General features: G+C 42.5%; 1 protein-coding gene across 1 annotated transcript in view; it reads right to left on the reverse strand.

Moving 5' to 3' along the window:
- The window catches only part of tmem132e (transmembrane protein 132E), a 467,019-nt gene that overhangs the window by 221,965 nt on the left and 230,340 nt on the right, over positions 1–14,714 (reverse strand). The gene's annotated exons all lie outside the window — the stretch shown is intronic.

Genomic DNA, 14,714 nt, shown 5'->3' on the forward strand with positions numbered 1-14,714 from the left:
TGAAACTGCTCACATATGAGGTATATTAGAGAATATAACATTAATATGTATGAGTACAACTTTCATCTCACATGTGTAGGAGTGAATAATTAACATATGCACAGTATTCTCACATAAAAAAACAACACTTTGAAACAGTTGCCAGCAAAAACTACAAATGCCCCATTATTCTAAGCATCGCACAGAATATGACGTTCAAGGCATTTCCATATTTGCTTTTTAAACATTGATTAGACATTTCTGTGTTAATTTAGCCAATAACAGTCAAGTAATTCCATGTTTTCATTGGTCTACGTGCGCTTAGTGTCTGCCCTGGGGGAGCGAAAGCCAGCCTTCTGTTGCCTATCCGGTGGCATATGTATATATGGCTCTAAATTGTGTTTTAATTGACTGTACTGACATGATGGAGTTTTGCATCGTACAGTACGTGCTGCCGACGACAAGTCGCATGGCACAAGGACACGCTGTGCCGCATTGTGCATGATTCAGGCAACGTTACATCACCAGAACGTGCAGTACAGTACATCCAGAAAGCTGATCACATGAAGATAATAAGACAAACGCTCAGAGCTTCATATGAGGAAGCATTCTAAGAAAGCACGTACAGTGTGTTCACAGCGACAAGAGGAGAAGCGGTGAGTATCACGATAGCACGGGGGTCCACCGTGTAACAGGGTGATAAATGAAAAATGTCACGCGGGGGGTAGCAGTCGGGGGTCTACTGAGCACACACAGTTTAGCCCCGGATAGTGGGTGATAAGATATTGTAGGTACCATGGTGACAACGGTGTTAAATGGCACCGCGGATACAGCAGGCTAAGGAACTGTGGCAGGCAGTGGTGGAAGGAGTACTCACACGTGTTACTTAAGTAAAAGTATCGATATGGCACTGTAGAAATAACTCTTTTTTATTAAAAGTCCGGAATTCAAAATTTACTTTAGTAAAAGTACAAAAGTATTGGTATCAAAATGTACTTAAATCACCAAAAGCAAAAGTACTCGTTAGGCAGAATGTTTCACAAGTTATCAAATGTCTAAAATGTCAAAAAATCCTTTGAAAATAGCAGATCTACAAGCTCACAACGCGTCGCATCGCGACACGCTGTGAGCTTGTAGATCGGCTATTTTCAAATAGCCGATGTTTAAATAGGGCTCAAGTGGTTAATGTATGTTTTATAATGTAATATATTTATATCTGCAAAGTAACTAGTAACTAAAGTTTTCAAATAATTGTAGTGGAGTAAAAGTACAATATTTGCCTCTGAGATGTTGTGGAGTAGAAGTTAAAGTATAGAAATATGGATATACTCCAGTAAAGTAAAAAAAAATCCTCAAAATTGTACTCAAGTGTAGTACTTGAGTAATTATACTTAGTTACTTTACACTACTGGAGGCAGGTGAGGTGATGGTGCCTCCGCACGCTGCGGTGATAGCAGGAGTCACTGCACAGGGAATGGAAGCTGTGTGGGAAGAGTAATGTACGGTAATAACTTGGCAGTCCTGCTGCAGGTGGTACAGTACAGTAAACAAGTGTGCACAGTACACAACTTCCTGTTAAATCAACTCTGAGAGTGCACAACATTGGAACCAAATGGACCTTCCATTTGGTTCCATTTGTGCACTCTCAGAGTCCATTTGTGACTGAGGCTAGAAAAATGTCCCTCAAGTCGGACGTTTTCAAACAGTAGAAATAAGGACATAAGTTTGATTTTTTTTTCATATTAACACAGTTCGAATGTTGAAGAAGGTTTGTATTCCAAAAGATAGTCGTTTTAGAATCATTAAGTGGTTTAAATTAGATTACAAAAACAGCTGTGTTTGCACTCAGAGTTATCCCCCATAAGTTACAATTATATCACAGATCCACAAATTGATTTTCTTTAGGTCATGGTTCAGCATTACAAATGATTCTGTCCTAGGGGGGCCCGATAAGATTATTTTATTCTATTCATTTATTGTTCAGATTATATCTGCCCATCATAACAGCCCAATAGAAACCGATTCATAGCAGTGATTAATGAAACAAATTATTAGAATACTCATACATCTCGACTGTAAAATTCACACATTAAACAAGTCATTTGGACCCCTGGGTGTCCCCAGAACCCACTTAGAACACTGTATGACACCCAGTAGACCACAGCAGACCTGCCAAAAGAAAGCTAAACCAAGTTTACAGTAGCGTGCCTGGCATGCCTTTGTATTCCACATTCTCATTACAATTAACTCTTGTGTTAAGGGACACATATTCATACACAAACACACAAATTAATAAAAAAGTCATTTTCACAAAATGGCAGCAGTGAGCCTGTGAGGCGTCTGTAAACCAAGCCAAGGATGCCAGCACATAGAAAATGGTCATGTTAATTACTTCCCAGAAGGAACATGCATTCTCTCTAATTCGTCCCCGTTGACATGTCGGGTATAGAGTCACATTCCGCCCTGGGAGGAGAGCTTACACCCATTTCCATTGGAATGGGATCGTTTCCTCAGCATCCTATTTCCATGTCGATTTTTTTTCATCCCGAGCAAAAGTGTAATTTATTCCCACTGTCTTTCTAGTTGGAATGCAGAACACGGCTCTCTCTGTTCAATGTACTGTGTATTGAACACACAAGTGCTGCTGAGGAGGTGTAACGTGTGGACAGTCCATAAGCCCCTAATCGGGTGCGATGGCGAAAGGGAGAGTGTGTTTGACGTACTGCCTTAAAAACAATCAGATTTTTACTGATGTGTCGTTTCGCCGTGTGTGCGGGAGTGTCATTACTCCCAAGCGTTGCCAATGAAGGCACGCACACACCCCCCCACACCGTGCTCGCTCTCCTCCCGTCTCTTTGTGCGTCGTTTTTACTCTCCGCCTCCTCCTTTTCACGCCCCGTCTCTCTTCAGCCGTCTCGCCATCCTCTCTTCACCTCTTCTTTCCATTCAGATCACTCTCCACCCTCTCGACACCCCTCCTCTGCTGCTGCTCTCCATCTAATCACGCCCCCCCCTCTCCTTTTCCCTGCTGCCCTTCCATCCCTCTCTCCTTCCAGAGAGCGAGCCAGCGAGAGAGAGAGAGGGACCAAGGACGTAGGGAGCTGATTGGAGTGTGGGACGCGTTCCCCGGGCTTTATGCCACCTTGGTCCCTTATGACAGGCTCGTAATAAATGACCACTGCCTCGGCTGATACATGGCTGATATCTCCAGAGACTTCACATGAACCGCTCAGGCACACGGAACACATAGGATGAAGAAGTGGGGGCAGGGTGTGACGGGTGGTGTGGGGGGTGTGTGTGTGTGTGTGTGTGTGTGTGTGTGGGGGGTAGGGGGGGGGGGGGGGGGGGGGGGTTGTTTGCTGATGTGAGGCGCTTGCTGCCTGGTATAGCTTGCTGTCTCAGCAGAGTGACAGCTGGGTAATGAAGTCCTGATGATCTTCCCGGAATGAGAAGTGCCCAAGATAGGGGTGGCTTTGTCAAATATCGACTCCCTCGGGCTTCACTACCTCAAAGGTTCAGCCGGCATCCGACGTTCGCTTAAATTACCTTCAGCCTTGTGGACACTTCGGGGGTCAGGTCTGCCAATTACAGGTCAAAGAAACAAACGGGTCAAAGTAACGGCCGTGGACGGAATCCCGTAGTGGTGCCTTCGGTGGTTCCTTGGGGCAAGGAACCACAGTGCATATTTTGATTTGAATTTGAATCGAGATGTTTTCTTGCGTCTTCTCTATTCGGGGTCGAGGATCATGCCACGCTTATGATGATAAATCACGCATTGAGCCTGCTAGACCTGGACTGTATGGTTTCACTCTGCGGGAGAACGAAGCCAGTGTGTTTGAACCTTTACCTTGAACCAGGCACACACACAGACAGAGAGAGAGAGAGATCCCCCACAGTGGCCCCCAGGCTCCACCTCATGACTCTGATAAAGACATCAGTAAAGCAATACCGCATCCCTTGGTAGGGCTGGAGATTGGCAAGAATCTGACAATATTGCGGTCGTGTTAAGTTGAAAATTGAGAGAAAATGTAATAGGCAAAGCACATCAATAGTGAAATTATATAACGCGCGCGTACGTGCGTGTGTGCAATTGGAATGGAGCAACATTTATTCAGTACAATAAACTATTTCTTTTTTATTTCAAAATGTTATTAGAGGATGAACCTCTTGAGATGCACCATCTCGTTTTCAACAGGAGTTCTCAGGCACAAAATATGGAAGTAAATAGATTAAACAATCAACAAGGATATCTCCCACCACCCCAGACCACTACTACTACTAGTACTACTACTACACTAATCTGTTACAAGTGTTTGTCTGTACAAAAATGAAGAACGAGAAATCATGTAGAGACCAAATAACATTGTCAAAATACTCTCTGGTCTGATTATGAATTAAGAATGAAGGTAAATACAATCAAAGACAAGTACAAGTCGTGAAGAGAGTTATCGATATGAATGAGTTAAATTGTTCCAGTCTGATGGTGCTATAGACATAAAAGCATGTCTCCACAATTTCTTTAAAGATTCCTGGAGACACAATAAAAAAAGGCTGTTGAGTGTGTCATTACATTACATTACAGTCATTTAGCAGACGCTTTTATCCAAAGCGACTTACAATAAGTGTATTCAACATAGGTAGTACTAGGGAACGAAAACTACTAATCACCAGAAGTCTTAAGTGCATTTCCTGCAAAAAAACAAGCAACCAAGAGTATACCCAGCGCTAAGGTAAAAGTGCAATATATCAGCTACCTACTTTCTTAAACAGATGAGACAAAATAGCAAAATCAAATGAGCACGAGCTCAAACAAATACGTGTATCGACTAAACAAGATGCAATAAAACAATACAAAACTAAAACAAGAGTTCGTACAACTAGTTAAAGGACGACTTCACCGCTTTTCAACCTATCTTCATATAATTGGTCCTCACTAATACTCATGATAAAATGGCATATTTTTTTTCTACTCGGTCTGTGTCTCAGAGGAGGGCTGTGGACAGTTCAGAGTCCCGTCTACCAGTGACATCATCAATGGGGAATCCAAGCTAATAAAAACTGCAGGCTTTCTATTCCTGGAAAGTTGCAATGCAATAAAAGAAGCCATTGTTCTTGTGTTAATAAAAATCTAAATAAAAAATGTGAAATCTTGTTGGAAAAAAATCATGCCTAACGATGATGTCACTGGTAGACGGGTTTCTGGACTGTCCACAGCCCTCCTATGAGACACAGACCAAGTAGAAAAAAAAATTACCATTTTATCATGAGTGTTAGTGAGGACCAATTATATGAAGATAGGTTGAAAAGCGGTGAAGTCGTCCTTTAACAACAAGTAGGCCAGGCAAAGAGGAAGGGTAGTGTTTCCTGAAGAGGTGGGTTTTCAGCCTGCGGCGAAAGATGGGCAGTGACTCTGCTGGGGGCCAGAACAGAAAAAAGTCGTGACCGTGTCGATCGACACGGTGTCTAAGTGAATAATGATCAAAATGGAACTAAAAGCTTGCTTAAAGTACAAAGAATTGCTAAAGCAAATGCATTTGGAAAGAAAGAGGAACCAACGAAATGTCCTCGAGAGTGAAGTGGTAGACATTCATGAAACAATGATGTGTGTGCAGTAAGGACACCTCAGGACAAATCTACAATTATTATGGTAAACTACATTTACCCTGCCTGTTATTCTGATCTCTTTTTCCTTCTGTACGTCTGTTAACCTCTTACTTTAGCTTGCAATGCCAGTAACCAATACCCACCGCTTGCAACATGCCAACGTACCAATAACAAGATGGCCGTTCCAGCGGGTTAAAGGATCAAAACAGGCGACTCTAGTTTAGATCCCTTAACCTGTCTCTTCGGGTTATGGGATATACTGTGAACAATGTAAACAATAACGGTGGACATGCATCGCTGAAAGACAAACAACGCAGTGATGCGAAAAAAATAAGCAGACACAGCCTTTTCCAATGTGTGAGTGCATTTGGGGTCGGCTTTGAAGGAAAGGATGGATGTGGAGTTGTGTAGAGAGTTGTGTTAAAAAAGCAACAAACAGCGAGAATGTTATTCACTATACCTGCAGTAAAAACAAAATCGATACAGGCTTCACAGTCGATGCAGTATCATGAGAAATAAAATGGCGAGGCTGCTGTAAGTATGTCAATTACTTCTCACACACCTATAGTTCCGGAACATCAGAGAACAGCAGCCCACCCACGTCCGTGTGAATGAGTTAAGGTGGAGTGACTTGGCTTCAAATTACCGCACGGTAACCTCACATCCCCTTCTGCCCTTTGTCTTTTCTGTCCATTTGGGGTAGTAGCCCTTTCAGTCAGCAACCAAAAACTACTCTCAATCATTGTGCTGAATAGGGACATTTTTCCTGCGTTGACTTGACACAATAAAGCAATGAAATGCAACTGCACTTTATCTTCCAAAGCAGCGCCTCACGAGTGCCAACCAATATTCGGTGGTTAGAAACCACCAGTGTTAGCAAAATATTTAATCAGAACCTAAAATCAATTCCCTTGCCTTGGGGTTAAACGTAGGCCTACAGCATGGATGTGGTTCATTGAGCGTTTAAAGCGAAATATTGAGGAATAAGGTGTGAAACGGCATCAGAAACTAGAAAGGAGTGCACAGTAGAGCGCAAATCGCCACCAATCCACTGGGGGCATGATTAACCTGCAACGTTTGTCACAGATTTTTTTTTTCTCTGTAGGGTCGGGCAAGTGATTTTCTTTGGTTAAAATAAGTGTTAAATAGCTCTATATTCTGATAGTACTCATTGCTATAGACATAGAGTGTTTGTTCAGTAACAGAAGTCTCCATGTCTCTCCAGCTCTTCATTAAACAGAAAAGGCATTTTCAGGATAGAGAACTCCGTCAGGATACAGATTAAACAAGTGAAATTGGAAAAGATGACACAAAGAAATGAGCAGACACAATTTAAACTGGAACACTATAAAAATGAAGCTGATAAATGGGTACTCTCTGCTGATTGGCTGAAATGTTGTGTCACCTGATTATTAAACAGCTGGAGAGACAGAGAGAGCTCTGTGACTGAACAAACACTCTATAGCAATGATTACTATCAGAATATAGAGCTTTAACCTTTTTTTAACAAAAACACTTTGTGTTTTAACCAAAAAATATCACTTACCCTACCTTTAAGCTGGCTTGACAGAGGCCCAGTAGGAAGAATTGACCGATGACACTTTACCGCATGCGGTAGGCTGCCTGCTCGATGCTTGACAGCTGTCAGCTTCACATCGCTCAGTGGAGGAGTGCTGGGAGGGAGGGGCCGCCCCAGCACACACTTCCACTCAACTCCTGATTATTTATATAGATTTATTTCAAGCTTTTAATTATTACAGTGGTGACATCATAGCTCTAGTGTCCTCCTCCCTCTCTCTCTCTCATACACATTAATTTTCTACCCCTCTCCATCTTTGCTGATGCTTTGCGGATCATCGGCACTCTACACTCTGTGAGAGGGTTTAGAGACTGAGTTAAGACAGATTGGACTGAGACTCTCATAATTTAGGGGTTGTATATTGTCACGTTTATAAAGTGTATATTCTGGTGTCAATCTAAGCGCGGCTTGCACCAGCGTACCTTGCATGCCTTGGTCTACTCCGTCAGCATGACCAAGAAATATGATGCCGATCGGCCGAGTAATTTGTGGAATTAGTTGTGGACAGGTACACACACAGACAGACAGGGGTGAATTCATGATCTCCTGGCAGAGTTATAAGCGTGGAAAAAAACCATAGCGGAGGGAGCTGGGATTCTAACATACTGGGCACGTTAAAGATTGCTAATTGACAAATGAGGTTACCGCTGGGCCCTCAGTCATGAGTGTCGTTCTGGACGCCATCATTCAGATTTCAATCAACCCCATCTCGACACTTCTCCAGCCTCAGCCCAATTAATCAACTCTTCATAATCGCATCATCTTTCCACAAGCCCCCGAACGGCCTACAAATCATGCCATGGTTATTAACCCATTAAGACCGGGAACGCATCTGTGTAACCACTTTAACCGTTATTTGGCTATTCAAAAATAGCAGATATACAAGCTCATAGCGCGGCACCAAGTGCCGCGCTATGAGCTTGTAGATCTGCTATTTTTGAAAAATCGTGAATATTTGTGCAAATCTTTGATTATATATATATTTTTAAAGCAATTTGTTTTTACTCTAATCTTTGCTTCTGGGGGTCCCTGGAACAAAATATTTTCAGATGGGGGTCTCTGCGGCCAAATACATATCATTTTGGGGATCCTTGACATGAAAAGGTTTGAGCACCACTGATATTATAGCAACGTAAGTGTTTCAGAAAACTGTTAGAATTTAGAAGACATTTGTAGAATCGTATCTCAGGTCTTAATGGGTTAAGAAGATGCATGAATGTTGGCGCACATGCCGAAACTGAAGACACACACGGCAGAGAGAAGGGTGAACATACCGCATTGTGCCCACACGCACATGCACACGAGCACACAGATAGACATACACACGCACGCACACAATGCTAACTAAGATAGAAAGACCAACATGCAAACAGTGGACTGCAAACTGTAACAAACGTTAACTATTAGGCTAACTGAGTATGAAAAATAAACGTACCTGTAGCAGCCAGCAGGAGAACGTAGCAGTACAACGCCACCCAGAGCGGAACAGAGAGGAAAGAAAAAAACAACAATATGTCATTAAATGCCTGACAGACACTACAGGCAACAAAAAAAAATAACCAGACTTGCAGGCAAAGACAAACTTGAGTGTTGATCAAAGAGTAGGACATGTCGAGCCACTCTGTCTATATCACAAGACTGGAAACAAGGTGGGCCCAAGGAAACCTTTCAGTTCTGTCAGCTTTATCAAGGGTGCCTGACTGTGACACAAGTAATACTGTAGGCACTGCAGTCATCCAGGCAGAATCATAAACAACAATGTTGTCAATCCATCTGTTTTTTTTTTTCAGGGGATTGGAAATGCGGTATCAACGTTCAAATTCTTCTTTGTGCATCTGTGCATCATGCATATAGTAGTAGATCATATTTATGAATACAGCGTTCGCAAAAATACTTAAGTACATAATACATAATCTACAAGCTAAGTAAGACAAACTGGTCCCTATACCGGCAAACATCCAGCCCGTTTATTGAGATATTTGAGTTATGATTTTAATCTTTGAAGTGATTATCTAGCGGCAGCTAGGAAATCAGCAGCAGTTAGCGCATACAAACACTCATGCACGCGCGCACGCACACACACACACACACACACAGCGTAATGTTTGCCCCCTGCTGACATTGTTGCATCAGTAAGGAGACAGCCAAACATGCATTGCACTCTGATTAACCACTCGCATTTATTTCTGAGCTGGCCTTTTTTTTATTGAAACACACGTACTGGACACCTGAGGACTATTTTCACGACACTCGCCGTTTTGATTGGGAGCATAAATATTTTTTTTTTCATAAATGTTATGCATTTATAGAGGTATTTTACAGTATACATACAAACCCACATGAATAATTCACATTGACGTTTGGAAGTCTGCGTGTTATTTACCGTTGACATGCAAATGTGGGCTCAGCCGGCAAGCAGAGAGGAAGGAGAGGACACAGTCTAAACATTAGCCATCGCACTAGTTGATATTCACTCTCAAAGCCAAGGACACGTCATCCTTAAATCACTGTCTGAGTGAGACACATATGATATGACATGTTTTCAAACGTGAAGCTTGTGGAGATCCGTGCCAATGTTTTTGATATACCCCTGGTCATTAATTTATATGGCCCGTGGGGATATGCTTTATCCCTCCTTCTGGTCAGACTGAATTAATTACATGCGTTTCATTTTGGGAAATGTGGACCGTCTGATAAATGTTTGATGTTTATGTTTGATAATATCGCAATTTAACAATTTAATTAAAAACTTTTGCTAACCACACTAATTCCTCCTTATGGTCAGACTGAATTAATTACATGCATTTCATTTTGGGAAATGTAGACGGTCTGATATACATTGATAACGCAGTTTAATTAAAAATGTCGGTTAACCACATTCACCTGGCGTCCCTAATTTGGGCAAATTGAAAATATTTTCCCAAAATGTGTCATATTGTCAATATTTGTAAAGTAGCAATAATTTTAAAATAGCAAATCTATACAAGCTCAGAAAGTGACGCATTGTGAGCTTGTAGACAAGACTATTTCCGCTATTTATACTATAAGTAGGTCTGTTAAGAAAATGTCCCCCCTCTGTTTTATTTTCATTTCTATTTTACAAAATGGAACCCTGTTCATAACTTCTCTGCCTTCCCCTCTTATCCTTCAATCAATGCCCTAGATCTAGATATTCCTCTGTTCACAAGCATCTCTGCCCATCACACCATTTCCCAATCCAATAAATATGATGCTGCCTCTCCCCTCCCCATATCTCTCCAATCTGGCTTGTCTTCTTCAATAGAGTGCTGCTGGGGGAGGTTCAGCGGCATCATTTTGGCAGATGTAATCCTGACAGACAATCGCCCTCTCCAGAGTCTGCACTGTAGTGTGTGTCAACCAGTGTTGGTTTATCAGAATCAAATGGTCTCTGATCATGTTATTTTGGTCAAGAGGAGATCATTCTCTCTCATTTTCCCCTCCTGGCAGAGCTGTCCGCCAAGGCCGCTTCTCTGCTGGTGTCCCCGGCCATCAAACACCACCATCACGACACAAAAACAACACTAACTAAAGAACAACAAAGCACTCAATGCCACAAAATCGACCACTCTCCCAGCCCTAAACAATCCATCCTACATCCGATCTACGCACACGCGCACGCACACACACACACACACACACACACACACACACACACACACACACACACACACACACACACACACACACACACACACACACACACACACAGAGTCACTGAAGCACTAGCATGTCAGTGTAATGAAATTAGACAGCATAGTTACTGACAGGGCATTGTCCCTGCTCATTCACGCCACCAGACGTGTCCCACAGAGCTGTGTTACCAGGATATTGCTAATCACTCACAATGGTTGGATTAGCAGGGGAGGACAATGGGGGTCTAAATGTCAGACCCCAGCACCTGTCTAATGCCCCCTCGTCGGACAACAGCGTGCAGGGGGGGGGCAAACGTGGTCTATGACTTATTGCATGACGGGGGAGGATCCAGCAGGTCTCCAGAGATTACTAAACCATAAATCCAACATCCCAGCCCAGCCCGGCCTGTCCTCCATGGCTCTCTTTCGTAAGTTGGGAGTGAAGAAATATTGCAGCCGGTTTCATTTTCTCCTCCATCCTCACTTCAGTGCAGCCAGTGTATTTTTCTTCCTCCTCCATCTTGTGCTTGTTTATTGGTGAGAATATAGCTTGTCCTGTATAATTTAATACAATTACATGTATTGTGGCCTACCATCAAATTAGCAATTTGCACATTGAATGAATATCTAGTGCATGGCAAAAGGGCTAAATGAAATTAGTGCTAGAAAGAGCTCTGCCATTTCCCCCCGAAAAAACAAGACGCCCCAGAAAGAATGGGCATTCAATCAAGTCCTTGACTCGGTTTCATTATCCTTCCATTCATTATATCCAGGTATAATTGATTCTTGCCGTTTCATTTCTGCATTCTGCGCCTGATGCTGTGCCATTAATTTTGTGGCCGAGGCCAGCCTACAGCAAAACAAAACACAATGTTTGAGGTTCGATTTAATTGGCAAAACAAGGAACTTAAGAGTGCAAACACTCCTTGGTGGCACTTACCGTTTCATAACAGCTTGCCTTCAGAGAAGAAAAGTGGCATTTCTGTTCATCTTTATGGGTAAAATGATTTTTGAGGAAGTCTTTCTGACCGCTGTCCTTTTCCTGTGCAGAATATTACTGTCACTTTGGAAGAAGCACACATACCAATTGTCCATTAGTGGACAATTGAGAGATGACCTTTGCTTGCATATTTCCATCAAAGCATTCTCAAAATAATATGGTTAAATGGCGTCCTTGCTTTTCCGATACTGACTGGTCTGATTACCGGACTGATTATACCCCCGAAGTATATAAAGGGACTCCTCTAACTGATTTTGAACCATGATTATTGGTGAGTTGTTATTGTGTTGATTCGCATTACTTTGATGAGTTGATTTTGGGCCCTAACAAAGAAACGGTTATCATGCGGTGTGTGTGCTAGGAGTGCCAAATCATCACAAAATCCTGATCTTCTTCTTGCTGTTTGGTCAGGCTCAGTTCGGCTATTGCTGGTTACCTGTTTATTAGTTGAGTCTATGCCAGGGGTAGGCAACCTTTATTATCAAAAGAGCCATTTTTGTCCCAAAAGATTATGAAAAATCTGTCTTGAGCGGCTTTGTTTGTGTGCTTTTTATGGTGTTTCAATATAACTTTTTTTCTTTATTGTTTACTCATTTCTCAAAGCAGATTAAGTATATATATATATTAAGTATTGTGTGGTGTTGTTTTCTTGTGATATGGATCCTCCTGGGTCTGAAATAAAGATTGAATTGAATTGAATATACCAGTAAGCCAGAAACCTGGTGGTGAAAGCAAACAAACCAAGCATTAATAAATTATTTATTTTCCTTCAATGATTAGTTTCTTATTTTTATCTGGTGTATGGGTGACACTTTTTTTTACAAGCAACTTTACTTTAATGAATTAACTTTATGCCTAAAGTTAAAAAAAAAAACAGAAAGAAAACCTCTTATTCCTTTGCATACTTCTTTGCCCAAGCAACTGGGAGCCACGGGAGAGGGCCCAAGAGCCACATGCGGCTCTAGAGACGCATGTTGCCTACCCCTGGTCTATGCAGAGGAGGAAGAGGAAGGTGAGCACAAGCATCCTTGCCGCACTGCAGTCAGGACCTAAAACGTGTTCAAATCTGGGATTGCAATACTTCCGCATTTAAAACGCTACTGTGTATGCTTCTAACCCTAGTGCACCTGATCAGTGTCAGTCTTCCGCATTTGAGCACCAAGTTTGTTCTCTAGATATATTATAACTATGCTTGGTACAGTAGGTGCTCTTGATGATGCTGATGAACTTTGGAGGGAACCTATAGTGCGGCATCAGTTCCCACAGAATCTCCCCACCTGTGGAAAAATCTATGAAATTCACATAGACAGGAGAGTTCCATTGACGATTGTTCAATGATAATCCTGAGATGATAATCCATGATGTGGAAAGCAGCATTATTCCCCAGTGTTTTTTGCACTCCATGAGGTCTCCTTTCTTAGGAATCTTCACAATGTTGGCATCTCTCCATTCTGCCTGAACATTTTCTTCCTCCCACGTGATTTGCATGAGCTGGTGAAGCATGCTGGTAGAGGTTTTGAAGTCTGCCTTCAGGGCTTCAGCTGGTTTGTCACCCAACCCTCTTCATTGCCTCCTAAGGCATTGATGGCCTTCTTAATTTCTGTCTTCTGAGCTTTTTTGTGGTTACATTTGTCTTCACTTCTTTGTTTACTGCTACATATTCCTTCTGTGTTATCACCTTTCTCGCTCCGTTTTGACTTCTGTATAATACCTCCTTTTTTCCCCCTTCTCTCATTCACTTTGTAGTATGTTTCCATGAATAGTAGGGGCTTGTCGTTCATCTTCCTTCTCCCTACAACTTCTTTGCATGTCTCTTACCATATCGTTGTCAGACCTTTCCATGTACAGTATGTTCCAGTGATCTTGGGGATTCTTGGTGGCTGCCTCCCAATCCTCATCCTTTTATCAGCAGCATTTGATTTGACACATTCAACCACCAAACTCTCCTCAACACCCTCTCTGACCTTGGCATCCCCAGGGAGGCACTCAAGTAGTTTTCCTCCTACCTTATGAGTCGGTCCTACCAGGTTTCATGGAAAGGTTTGCTGTCCTGTACCCTCTAGACCCCCACAGGTCTGTACTTAGGCGGTCCTCTACTTTTCCCCCTCCACCAAATCTCTTGGTTCTGTCATCTCTGCTCACAAGCTATCACTATCCTATCACTGTTATGCTGATGACACTCAACTGTTTTTCTCCTTCCCTCCCTCTGCCACACAGGTTGAAGAGTGCACCTCTGTATGCCTGGCTGACATCTCACAGTGGATGTCTTCCCTCCACCCCCCAACCGCACATCCCTTACCGCTCACTTAGATCAGCCATCACAAGAAGTCTGTTCAGACCTTCCCTAAACCCCCCCCTGGTCAGTGCTCCAATGCTGTGGAGCAGAGACTCCGCACATGACAAGCCTCTTTTTCCTCCTGGCTCCCAAGCTGTGGAATAAAATCCCCCTCGCTTACAGAACTGCAGACTCACTCCCCTCTGTGTTAGTTATATACCACATTTATTGTAGTGTAGAAACAGGTGCAAGCAGAGTTTGAATTAGAATGATCCTCTGTTGAGAAATCAGAGGGGAGTTGCCTGCTTGATGCTAATCACTTTCTTTAATTACCTAAGTGAAGTTAAGCATATCTGACACCAACATAATAACCTACGGTGTCCCATGAGCTCATTTGACATGGTGATAATGCATCCAGATAATGTGATCAACTGTCTAAATTACTGTCTATCAAGCACACTTTTTAACTAGGTGTTAATGTGTGGCTTTCAAACAAGCAAACAAACCTACAGTAGGTGGCCAGTGACTTTTACTGACCAGTTTCACTTTTCAAAACCTTTGCATCATGCATGTCACACAAACAGAATGCGTCGCATTCTGTTTGTGTGACATGCACTGGCCACC

Source organism: Gymnoscopelus microlampas (genome assembly GCF_963454915.1).
Source record: "Gymnoscopelus microlampas genome assembly, chromosome: 12".
Lineage (NCBI taxonomy): Eukaryota > Metazoa > Chordata > Actinopteri > Myctophiformes > Myctophidae > Gymnoscopelus > Gymnoscopelus microlampas.